Source organism: Melanerpes formicivorus, unplaced genomic scaffold (genome assembly GCF_026170545.1).
Source record: "Melanerpes formicivorus ecotype bairdi unplaced genomic scaffold, bMelFor1.0.p_v2 SCAF_10, whole genome shotgun sequence".
Lineage (NCBI taxonomy): Eukaryota > Metazoa > Chordata > Aves > Piciformes > Picidae > Melanerpes > Melanerpes formicivorus.
In genome coordinates this window covers 21,075,785-21,088,245 of record NW_027142362.1, presented here as the reverse complement: position 1 = coordinate 21,088,245, position 12,461 = coordinate 21,075,785, and the positions used below count along the sequence as shown (strand labels likewise).

At 63.2% G+C, this 12,461-nt stretch overlaps 1 protein-coding gene across 3 annotated transcripts in view; it reads right to left on the bottom strand.

Moving 5' to 3' along the window:
* Positions 1-12,155, bottom strand: part of ZNF609 (zinc finger protein 609) — a 59,671-nt gene extending 47,516 nt beyond the window's left edge. For all 3 annotated transcript variants that reach the window (XM_068144191.1, XM_068144188.1, XM_068144189.1), the window contains exon 1: positions 11,997-12,155. The gene's annotated coding sequence lies outside the window, so the exon portion shown is untranslated. The remainder of the gene's footprint in view (positions 1-11,996) is intronic.
* Between the last annotated feature and the right edge of the window lie 306 nt (positions 12,156-12,461).

Genomic DNA, 12,461 nt, shown 5'->3' with positions numbered 1-12,461 from the left:
CAACCCCTCTAAGCAGCCTGCTCCAGGGCTCCTGCAGCCTCACAGTGAAAGCCTTCAACAGGGCTCGATGGCAATGCCACCCTAGCAAGACCCTCTTGCTCCCCCCCTCCCCTCCCCACAAGGCAAACACATCACCACCAGGCCAGGCACACAGAAAGGAGGAAGCATTTCACCCCTTCCTTTGCACTGCAAAATGGGCAGAGCTGGCACAAGCTCCCCTGCAATCCTCCCAGCAGTGTCCCCAGCAAGGTCCCAGCCCACAGAGCCCCCAGTTCTGCAGCTTACAGCAATCCATTCTGCTGCCTCTCAACCCTCCCAGGCTCCCAAGCTCCCTACCTCTGTACTGAACAAAACACAGCTGACACTTGTTGCACACACAGGCAGGCAAGGCCAGAGCATCCCCTTTCAAGAAGGCCAACAGCAGGAGAGACATCACCAAGGCAGTGCCTGGCCCTCCGCTGGAGGCAGCACACAGCACTCTGCTTCCCTGAAGGACAGCAGGCAAACACCACCTTCAGACATGGCACTGGGTTGGGAGGGACCCCCAAAGGTCATCTTGTCCAGCCCCTGCAGGCAGCAGGGACAGCTCCAGCTGGAGAAGGCTGCCCAGGGACACAGCCAGGCTGAGCTTGAAATGTCTCCAGGGCTGAGGCCTCAAGCACCTCCCTGGGCAACCTGTGCCAGTGTCTCCTCACCCTCACTCCCTCCTGATCTCCAACCTAACTCTGCCCTGCTCCAGTTCCAAACCATTGCACCTTGTCCTATCCCCACAGCCCCTTCTGAACAATCCCTGCCCAGCCTGCCTGGAGGTCCCCTGCAGATACTGAACTGCAGCTCTGAGGTCTCCCCAGAGCCTTCTCTTCTCCAGGCTCACCACCTCCCGGGTGCACTTAGCTCTCTCCACTGAATCACACTGTTGCAGTCACTTCCCTGGTGTGCAGCTGAGCAGATAGCACCCTCACACACCAGCACCAACACAACTCTCAGAGCTGCTGAGCAGGCCAGGCTGCATGGGACCTTGAAAAGTCACTTGGTCCAGCCTTCCAGAGGAAACAAGGCCCAGAGAGACTAGTAGGGGACTTGGCAGTGCTGAGCTAGCAGCTAGACTCAAACATCTTAAAGGTCCTTTCCAGCATAAACGATTCTGTGATCTCCCAGCCTGTCCTGTCACACCTTGAACACCTCCAGTGCTGTGGACTCCACCACAGCCCTGAAGAGGTTACTGCACTCAACAATTGCTCTTCCCATCAAAAAATCTCTTTCTAATGCTGAGATGAAACTTCCCCTGCTGCAGCTCGCAGCCACTGCCCCTTGACTTCTTCCTGTGGCTCCTTGTGAAGAGAGAACCTTCATCCTCTTTGTAGCCACCCTTGAAGTCCAGCACCATGCCTGCACTAGGAGCACTCCTGTGGAGAGCTGAGAGACCTCCTGCCAGGCAGGAGCCAGACGTGCAGGAAGGTCCCAGCATGGGGATAAAGCAGCAGCGTGGCCTGGAGGAGCTTCAGGCACGCCTCGGGCGGCACAGCCACAGCCAGCGCTTTGGCACAGATCTCAGGGCACTGTCCCCTGCCCAGGCTTCTGGCACAGACATCAGCAGGGAGCAGCAAGACTCAGGCTTGGCTGCTCCTCCGGACACTGGCTAGACTGTAGTCTACTCATCCAACAGCACTGGGCAGGCCTTCTCCCAGCACCCATGGCCTTGGAGACTTCTACCAGCCACAGGGTGGCCAGCAGGGCCCAGGAAGAGACTGTCCCCCTGCACTCAGCACTGCTGAGCCTGCACCTTGAATCCTGGGGTCAGCTTTCATCCCCTCACTCCAAGAAGGACATTGAGGGGCTAGAGAGGGTCCAGAGAAGGGCCAAAAAGCTGGGGAAGGATCTGGAGAAGAGGGCTGGGGAGGAGCAGCTGAGGGAGCTGGGGGGGGGGGGGGGGTGTGGAGCAGAGGAGGCTGAGGGAGACCTCATTGCTCTCTCCAGCTCCCCCAGCAATGAGCTGGGGTTGGGCTCTGCTCCCCAGTCTCAGGTGACAGAAGAGAAAATGGCCTGAAATTGTGCCAGGGGAGGGTCAGGTTTGCCATGAGAAACCAAATCTTCCCCAGAGGGGCTGTCAAGGCCTGGCCCAGGCTGCCCAAGGCAGCGGCAGAGACCCTGTCCCTGGAGGGATTTCAAGGCCCTGGAGATGTGGTGCTGAGGGCCAGGCTTCAGTGGTGAGCTGGCAGTGCTGGGTTGATGTTTGGACTCCATGGCTTTAAAGGTCTCTTCCAACCACAACAGTTCTGTGACTCTATGATTCTATGACTTCAAAATCTCCAACAGCTGACAATGGCCAAGAAGTCTCTCAGCAGCCCCAGCACTCAGATCCCCATCCACTGACATCAGCTGGAGCCCAGATCTTGTAACACTTGGCTGTGCTGGAAAGGAGGAATTGGAATATCCCCATGCATGGAAGCAAAGGAATCTAGTGGGGAACATAATGGAGCAGCTTGCTGCCTGCAAGCTCAGAGCTGTTCTGAACCAGGGGCCTCGCTGCACACAGGAAGATGCCACTGTGTCCTGATCATACAGCTTCAAGAGTTGCACTGGCTTAGAAGGGACCCCCAAAGGTCATCTTGTTCAACACCCCTGCACTCAGCAGGGACACCTCCAATCACAGCAGGCTGCCCAGGGACACAGCCAGGCTGAGCTGGAATGGCTGCAGGGATAGAGCCTCAAGCACCTCCCTGGGCAGCCTGTGCCAGTGTCTCCCCTCCCTCACTGTGCACAGCTTCTGATGTCCAACCTAACTCTGCCCTGCTCCAGTTCCAAACTGCCCCTGGTCCTGGCCCCTTCTGAACAGTCCCTGCCCAGCCCTTCAGGCACAGGATGGTTTATCAGTAAGCAGTGGCATAGCTCCACCTTCACTCCAAACCTGCAGCCCCTGCACGACCCACAGCTGCAGGAGCCACAGTGCCAGCACACACAGCACCCCAGCTGCCTGGCAAGAATGGGCAGCAGAGAGCCATGCTCATGGCATTCTGCTGCCAAAGGCTGACCCATGGACCACTGGCAGCTACAGGGTGGCACAAGGCAGCCCTGTGAGCAAGGACCACCCAGGTCTAAGGGGGAAGGGCTCCAGGTAAGTCCAGCTGAGGTGAGGCAGTGCCAGTGGGGCTCAGCAGCGGTGCTCTGCTGCCCCTGCAAAGCCCACTCAGAGCCCAGCCAGGCTGCTGCTGCCAAACACAACCTGAAGCCTCAAACCAGGACATCTGAGCAGAGCTGTTTGGCAGCAGGAGGCTTCCCACAGGGCCAGCCCCAGAGGGCTGATTGTCCCTCCAGCAGAGAGCTGCTTTCCACCAGGAACCTGGAGCAGCCCTGCAGGTCTCAAACCTGTCTGGCTACCCCCCTGCTAACCCCAGTGCAGAGCTCAGCTGATCTCCAAGATGCTGGAAGGTGTCTGGATGGGTGGCCTGTGCTCCTGAGCAGGCTGGAAGGGGGGAGAGAGCACACAAAACCAAGCCAGGAGGTGGCAAAGCTCAGCTGGAGCTGCGCATGAGCTGGAAGGCTGCCAGCAGCCTGAGCAAGTCAGCAGGCAGAGGAAGCAGCAAGATGGATGTGGCCAGGGAAGATCCCCGGAGCATCACTCACAGGCACGGCAAGAAAGAAGAGCTGCTGAAGACCAAAGGCAGCCAGGGGCATAAATAACTGCTGGAGCTCAGCCTTTCCCCCTGCTTGCTCAGTGCCATCAGCAGGGCTGCGGAGAGGCAGCTGCAGCTCTGGCAGCAGCTCAGCTCCTGGGCACGGGTGGGGGCAGAGCGGGCACCTCAGAGCCAGCCATTTGGAGCCTTTCCTTAGGGGGTGCTGGGGGGTGCAAGGCTCCTTCACCTCGCTGCCAGCCGTCTCCCAAGCCCCTGCCCGGCCCAGTGGGGCTCTCAGGGCTGCAGCCTCCCCAGAGGCAGGTGCAGGAGGGCTCCATTCCCAAGGCAGCATCTCGCTTCTGTCTTCCCCACCCAAAGGAAGGGCACCTGAGGGATCCCGGCCGAGCAGTGCCTCCCAATCACAGCCCTGCCTCATGAGCAGAGGGGTGCCCAGCAGCACAGCCTGGGCAGATGCTCACTTGCTCCCAGGCTGCTCCTGAAGAAGGAAGAGCTGCTGAACTTCATTTGTTCTTGTAGCAGAACACACAGGCAGCCTTGGCCCCTTCCCAGGCTTCAGACAAAGGGGAAGATGACAGAAAGGCTCAGGTTGAAAGGGACCTCACAGCTCATCTGCTCCAACCCCCTGCCATGGGCAGGGATACCTCTCAACTAGCCTCAGCTGCTCAAGGCCTCATCCAACCTGGCCTTGAACACCTCCAGCAAGGAGGCAGCCACAACCTCCCTGGGCAGCCTGCTCCAGACTCTCACCACCTTTATACCGCAGAACTTGTTCCTCAGCTCCAGTCTGACCCTGCTCTGCCTCAGCTTCAAACCATCCCCCTTTCTCCTGTCTCCAGACACCCTCAGGAAAAGTCCCTCTGCAGCCTTCCTGTAGGATCCCTTCAGGTACTGGCAGGCAGCTCTGAGGTCCCCTGGGAGCCTTCCTAGCTCTCCACTGCTCCAGAAACAAAGGAACCGCCACTTGGCCTCTTAAGGCCTTCAATTCCCTGCGTTCAGTGAGCAATTAGGGCACCTTGGCTGCAGTAGCTCAGGCTTCATCTGCAGCAGAGGACCCTCCACGCAGCTCTCATCACCCTTGCTGCCAAACCATCGGGCTGGGAACTCCCTGGGACAAAGCAGGCAGGCTGGAGGCAGAGGAGGAGCACGGGCAGGCACGGCCCGGGCCCAGCAGGAGCAGAGCCAAGGAAGGCTTTTCCCTGGGAGGAGTAACAAATAGGTGTGCTGCACAGGTCAATATAGCCCTCTGCAGAGCCAGGCTATAGACGAGAAAGTCACTAATTCACGGCAAGGAGCCACTGCAAACTGCTGAGCCAGGGGCAGGCAGGCGGCAGGGGAGGGCAGGGGGCAGGGGCAGGTGGCAGGGGAGGGCAGGGGGCAGGGGCAGGCAGGCGGCGGCAGGGGCAGGTGGCAGGGGAGGGCAGGGGGCAGGGGCAGGCGGCAGGGGAGGGCAGGGGGCAGGGGCAGGCAGGCGGCGGCAGGGGCAGGTGGCAGGGGAGGGCAGGGGGCAGGGGCAGGCAGGCGGCAGGGGCAGGTGGCAGGGGAGGGCAGGGGGCAGGGGCAGGCAGGCGGCGGCAGGGGCAGGCAGGGGCAGGCGGCAGGGGCAGGCGGCAGGGGCAGGCAGGGGCAGGCAGGGGCAGGCAGGGGCAGGCAGGGGCAGGCAGGGGCAGGCAGGGGCAGGCAGGCGGCAGGCAGGCGGCAGGGGAAGGGCTGCCCTCAGGTCCCCACGGTGCCTCCTCCCTGGGGCCACGGGAAAGCTCCAACCAGACTCCTCCAGGACAGGCAACCTGAGCACAGCATCAGCACTATGACCTCCTGGCCAAGCCCAGTGGTCTGCTGGGGTGCAGTGGGAAGAGTGTGGCCAGCAGGTCGAGGGAGGTTCTCCTTCCCCTACCCTGGGGAGGCCACAGCCCAGGGTTGTGTCCAGTTCTGGGCTCCTCAGTTCAAGAGGGACAGTGAGAGAGGTTCATAGATTCACAGAAGGGTTTGAGTTGGAAGGGACCCCAGAGCTCAGCCAGCTCCAGCCCCTGCCATGGGCAGGGACATCTCCCACCAGCACAGGCTGCTCAGGGCCTCATCCAGCCTGGCCCTCAGCACCTCCAGGCAGGAGGCAGCCACAGCCTCCCTGGGCAACCTGTGCCAGTCTCTCCCCAGCCTCACTGACAACAATTTCTTCCTCCTCTCCACTCTCAGTCTCCCCTCTCCCAGCTCAAAGCCATTGGCCCTCAGCCTGTCCCTCCCAGCCCTTGGCAAGAGCTCCTCCCCAGAGCTCTGGCAGGCCTCTCTCAGGTACACACAGAGTGGCACTGTGCACACCCCCTGAGCTGGCAGCCCAGCAGCTGCAGCAGCCTCTGTGTGTGCAGGCCACTCGGCTGCAGCCAAGGCAAAACCCCCTCTGGGTTTCATCTCCAAAGCTGATTTGTCACCCAAACCCAGAAGTGAGAGAGGAGTTCCCTTTCCAGAAATGGCAGCAGTCCAAGGCAAGACACAAGCAACTGGAGTCACACAGCAAGTTTCCTGTTCCAGGTCTTCTTTCCTGGAGGATTCCAGAGCTCACCCCTCCCTCCCCACCCACCCCACAGCTCCAGGCACTGACCCCCGCTGGCAGGAGAGCAGGCTCTGACCCAACGGAGGGGCAGGAGGAGTCACATCCCACTGGGATCTTTTTGGTGTCACTCTCCACCCCAACGCCAAGCAGCAGCCTTTGCTCACCTCAGCCAGCCCAGGTCAGGCTCATGCAGTGGAGCAGCTGCTGCCATGCTGGGCAAAGCTCTGCTTCAGCAGCTGCATGCGGCCGCTGCCGAGCTCCCCGGGCAGCCATGCCAGCTCTTCAGCCTGGATCGTACAGCAGGTCCTTCACACCCACAGGAGCTCCTCAAGGTACTCCCAACACCCCCAGAACTCTGCTGGGGAGTCAGAGAATCACTGAATTGGTTTGGTTGGAAGAGTCCTGTAAGATCACCAAGTGCTAAGCCAGCACTGCCAGGGCACCACTGAACCCTGGCCCTCAGCACCACATCTCCATGTGCACTTGCAGCCCAGAAAGCCAACCAGAGCCTGGGCTGCATCAGGAGAAGTGTGGCCAGCAGGGCAAGGGAGGTGATTCTCCCCCTCTGCTCAGCTCTGGGGAGACCCCACCTGGAGCACTGCCTCCAGTTCTGGAGCCCCTATTGCAAGAGGGATCTGGAGGTGCTGGAAGGTGTCCAGAGAAGGGCCACAAGGATGAGCAGAGGGCTGGAGCACCTCTCCTATGAGGACAGACTGAAGGAGTTGGGGTTGTTCAGTCTGGAGAAGAGAAGGCTCTGAGGTGACCTCCTTGTGGCCTTCCAGTACCTGAAGGGGGCCTACAAGAAGGCTGGGGAGGGACTGCTCAGGATCTCAGGTAGTGATAGGACTAGGGGGAATGGAATGAAGCTGGAGGTGGGGAGATTGAGGCTGGAGGTGAGGAGGAAATTCTTCCCCAGGAGAGTGGTGAAGCCCTGGAATGGGTTGTCCAGGGAGGTGGTTGAGGCCCCAGCCCTGGAGGTGTTTAAGCCCAGGCTGGATGAGGCTCTGGCCAGGCTGATCTAGTGTGGGGTGTCCCTGCCCATGGCAGGGGGCTTGGAGCTAGATGATCCTTGTGGTCCCTTCCAACCCTGACTGATACTATACTACTATACTATCTCCGTGGCCCTGAAACCCCTCCAGGGATGGGGACTCCACCACTGCCCTGAGCAGCCTGGGCCAGGCCTTGACAACCCTTTGGGGAAGCAATTGTTCCTCATGGCCAATTTAAACCTCCCCTGGTGCAACTTGAGGCTGTTTCCTCTTCTCCTGTCCTTGCTCCTCAGAAGAGGCCAAGCCCACCTCAGAGCAGCCTCCTTTCAGGGAGCTGCAGAGACCAATGTGGTCTCCCTTCAGCTTCCTCCTCTCCAGGCTGAACAGCCCCAGGTCCCTGAGATGTTCCTCACCAGTTTTGCTGCCCTGCTGGAGTCAGGCAGCCCCATGCAGCAGCAGCATCCTTCCCCTGGCCACCAGCACCACAGCCCAAGCATCCCAGGGATGGCTTTCCCTAACGAGCAGAGGAGCAGCCCTCCCTGCCCCTGGGGAGCTCACCCACGCTTGACCTGTGCCCAGGGGCTCTGGGGGCCTCAGTGCCCCCCCAGAAGTCTCACCACAAGCCAGCACTGGCTGTGAAGGAACACAGGGCAGGTCTGGGAGCAGATGCAGCGCTCTGGCAGCCCGGGGCCTGGTGGCAGTTTGAGGCTATGCCTTTAACGTTCTTCACAGCTCTTGCACAGAAAAGCAGCAGAAGGTAAACAAATCACTGCTGGGTGTGAAAAGGACAACAAAGATCGTTCTAAACAACCCCTTGGAGAAACCGGCTGAGGAACCATTCAGTCCACGGTCTGCACAGGGACCACCAGGCACCTCACCCCAAGCTCAGTGGGAAGCCAGCCCCATCTCCTGCTGAGCCACTTGCAGCATCCACTGCCTGCAGCAACTGAGCGTGGCTGAGCTGTCCCCAGCCCCTGGCAAGGTCCCCTGCAGCCTCACCTCCTTCTGGTGGGCACCTGGCACCTGAAGCGCTCCCCTGAGCAGCTGCCTGCCACCAGCAGCTCCCTGCCCCGGGTCAGGGCCACCACCCAGCAGCAACAGTGCCAATACTCAAGGGGCAACTCTGCAGGCAGCCTGCCACAGCCCCCTGACAGCCTACCTGGGCCCAGCTCATTTACATAATGCTGGGGATCAAGGGGACAAAGAGGCTTAGTGCCTGGCATCTGGGACTGCCATTGCATCAGCACCCAGGGGCCATAATCCCAACCCAGCCCAGGTGCAGCCCCACTCCCAGCCCAGGGCAGGAGCAAGAGGAAGGAGGGACTCAGGAGATACTGATCACAACGTTGAGCACCTCTGTGGTGCCCAACCACCTTCCTGTCAGTGCTGAGTCCCAAAGTGTGATCCCAGCTGGGGGCCTCCAGCCCCTGTCACAGCATGGACATACTGCCAGCCACGCTCTGGTAGGCATCACAGAATGGGTTGGCTTAGAAGGGACCACAAGGGTCAGCCAGCTCCAACCCCCTGCCATGGGCAGGGACACCTCCCACCAGCACAGGTTGCTCAAGGCCTCATCCAGCCTGGCTTTCAACACCTCCAGGGAGTGGACATTCCCAGCCTCCCTGGGCAACCTGTGCCAGTGTCTCCCCACCCTCACTGCCAACAATCTCTTCCTCATCTCCAGCCTCAACCTCTTCTCTTCCAGCTTCAATCCATTCCCTCTCACCCTATCACAACAAGCCCTTGCAAATGGCACAGAAGGGCTAGGAAGGGGAAGCAGCTCCTGGCTGCCTTTAATGCATGCAGCTGAAATGGAGAAGCCACTGCCAACATCATCTGTAGGCAAATCCCAGCCCAGTGCGGCCCTGAGAACAAACCAGAGGGAGCCAGCTCGGGCCCTGCCTCCTTCTGCATGCATAACAAAGACAGACAAACTGCCAGGTAGCTCCAACGCAGCGGGAGAAGCCCTCCACTGCCTTCACACTTGGCAATCCTGCTCTTCCCCCCAGGAAGAGGTTGAAAGGGCAGAAGGGTTGGAAGCAGCAGAAGCAGGTGCCATGGTGTCCCACCAGCTAGGTGCCACAAGCACCAGGGGACCCTGTGGCCATGCAGCTCCAGAGACTGTGAGGGTGGGGAGACACTGGCACAGGCTGCCCAGGGAGGGTTGGAAGGCCAGGCTGGATGTGGCTGTGAGCAACCTGCTGTGGTGTGAGGTGTCCCTGCCCAGGGCAGGGAGGTTGGAAAGGGATCATCCCTGGGGTCCCTTCCAGCCCTGACAGTTCAGTGATCAGATGATCATTGGTGGATGCCACCCAGCTCATAGCATGGAGCTAGAGGTCACAGAATGGTAGGGGCTGGAAGGGACCTTCAGAGATCACCCAGTCCAACCCCCTGCCAGAGCAGGGGCACCCAGGAACACATCCAGGTGGGGTGTGAATGTCTCCAGAGAGGGAGACTCCAAGCCACCTCCCTCATTTACAGCAGCTTCTCCCCCTCTCCAAAGCCACAACAGCATTTTCAGCAGGCACAGAGGACACTGTGAGCATGGACTCACAGAAGAGGTTGGGTTGCAAGGGACCTTCAACATCATCCAGCTCCAGCCCCCTGCCACGGGCAGGGACACCTCCCATCAGCCCAGGCTGCTCAAGGCCTCGAACACCTCCAGAGAAGGAGCAACAGCTGTGTTAAGAGACACCTCTGTGCCCACACCAGCTAAGGAGCAGCCTCGTGGCGACCTACAGACAGCCTCCGTGGGAAAGCAAGGCCCAGCCTGAGAAAGGAGAGCAGAAATCCCACCCTCCGTGTGCCAGCCACACTCCATTACAGATCATTACAACTTGCCCGGTAATTAATTCCCTCTGGTGGCTCCGACTGGCTCTCGGCCCTTGTCCTGAGCACGAGGCCACGTTAGGTGAAACATTAAATCCTCGTCCCCCGGCAGCGCCGGGGCGGCCGCGCTGCCCCCGTCGCGCACCTCGCCCTGCGCCGCCGCCGGCTCTGCCCCGCCGGCAGGGGACAAAACCCGGCTGCGGGAGCCGGGGGCCGAAAAGGGGCGAGGACTGCCGCTCCTCTGCAGACCCCAACGCCTTCCGAGCCCCAGACTATCAATCGCGGCCGGCGAAGAGCCGATCGATAGGAGCGGCGAGGCCGGGGCCGCCGAGCGCCGTGCCCGTGCGGCCGCGCACCGCCAACAAAGAGCTGGGAACGTGCGGCGCAGCCCAGCGCCGGAGCCGTGGCACAAAGCGTGGAAATAGGCTTTCCTGAGGATGTCCAGGCGAGGAAGGCTGCGCGCCCCAGCCCCGCATGCCAGCAACCTCAATCCTCCTGCAGCCGGGGGGAAGCGGGGGGAAGGGCAGCAGAGAGCTCCGCGGTGCGCACCGCACACCACGCGTGTCTAACGCCTCCTCCGAGGGGAAAAGGCCTTCCAGAAAGCGGGGAAGAGGAAAAGCTAGATACGGTAAAATAAAAACAAGGAAGAAAGAAAGGGGGGAAAAAGGAAAAGAGGGCTGCCGGGAGATGGAGGAGAGCCAAGCCTCGCAGACCAGACCTGAACCTGTGACCTTCCCGGTGCACGCAACGGGCGGGAGAGCTCCGCGCCGGGGAGCAGCCACCCTGCCCTCGCCCCGCAGCCACCCGCGGCACTCGCCGCCACGGCCACGTTGTCACTGCCGGTGTCACCCCCCCCCCCCCCGCCCCCGGTGACATCACGGCCCCTCAGGAGCGGGGGGCTCCGCAAGCGGCGGCGGGGGGGCTCGGCGGAGCCGCCGCCCGGCCTGTGGCACCGGGGCAGCGTCACGCCCGGAGCCCGGGGGCCGAAGCCGGAGGGCAGCCTCTCGAGGGGGGCCGGAGGAGGAGCCGCGCTCGGTGCTTGTCCCCCACCCACAAACACGCCGAGGCAACTCGTGCTGGCTGCGCGCCCCTGGGCACACCGGAACCCCCCCGCGGGAGCCGGGGGGCAGCGCCCCAGGGGAGCCAGCCCTCCGCTCCTCGCGTCCCCCCAACCCTCCGTGCGCAGGGCAGGAGGCGAGAAACCACACGCCCCCCTCCCAGGGACACGGCAGCCCCTCGGGAGCCGCATCCTGCCACCACCCTAGACCCACCGCCCCCCGCCCCAGTCCCGACCCTCACCCCAAAGCCCGCCCCGGCGGTCACCCCGCGCACGGGGGTACCTACCCCGGCTCCGATCCGTGACGCCCCCCGCGGCACCAGGACACGCGGGCGGCCAGCCCCTAACTCGCCCTGCAGCTGGGGCGATCCCAACACCGGCGCGGGTGGGGGGGACCCTTCAGGCCCCAGCGCCCCGGGGGGTCCCTCCCGGTGCCACAGCCGCGGAGAAGGTGACCCCCGCGGCCGCCAGGGCGGTGACCTCGCCCCCCGGGAAAGGGGGGCCCCGCACCCCCGCAAGCCCCGGCACCCCAAGAAGGACCATCCCCAACGGCCCCGGGGAGGGGGGGGCACACACCCTCATCCCAGCGGTCACGGAGGGACGTCCCTGGCTCGCGGCGGCGGCGACGGCGCCCAGCCACGGGAGGGAAGCAAAGCCGGGCGCCGGGGCTCGAAGGCCGCGGGATAGGGGGGGAGGGGGAAGGGGGCTCGGGGGAGTCCCAGCACCAACGGCCGCGGGGGTAGGCCCCAACGGTCACCGGGAGCGGAACTCGGGCCCCCAACGGCCGCGGCGGGCTCAACAGCCCGGGCCCAACGGCGACCGAAGCGGGGCCGCGACCAGGCCCAACGGCCGCGGGGGATCCCTAACCGACGCCTCCCCCACACCGCCACCCACACACACACGCACGCAGCGGCGGCGCGCCCGGCCCGGCCCGCACTCACCCGGCTCCGCTCCCGTCCCGGGCGGCCCTAAGTCTCCTCCATCGGGCCGCCTGGCCGCTGCTCCGCTCCGTTCCGCCGGCAGCTACGGGCCGGCCGCCGGGGCCGCCATGCCACCCGCGCCTGTGGGCCGCGCCGCGCCGCGCAGGCCGCGCCGGTGTCCGCCTGGCGGGGCGGGGCGGGGCGGGGCGACGTGGGGCAGGCGCTCGGCTCTGCTCGGCTCCGCTCGGCTGCGCTCGGCACCCCTCGGCTCGGCCCGGCGCGGCTCGGCTCCGCTCGGCTGCGCTCGGCACCCTTCGGCTCGTCCCGGCGCGGCTCGGCTCCGCTCGGCGCTGCTCGGCCTCGGCAGGCCGGAGCCGGAACCCAAGGAGCGGGAGGGAGCGGGACGGAGCGGGGCGGGGCGGGCGCGCCGCAAAACGCGGAGGGCGGAACCGCGGGCGGGGGGCGCGGAGCGCGGCGCGGCGCGGC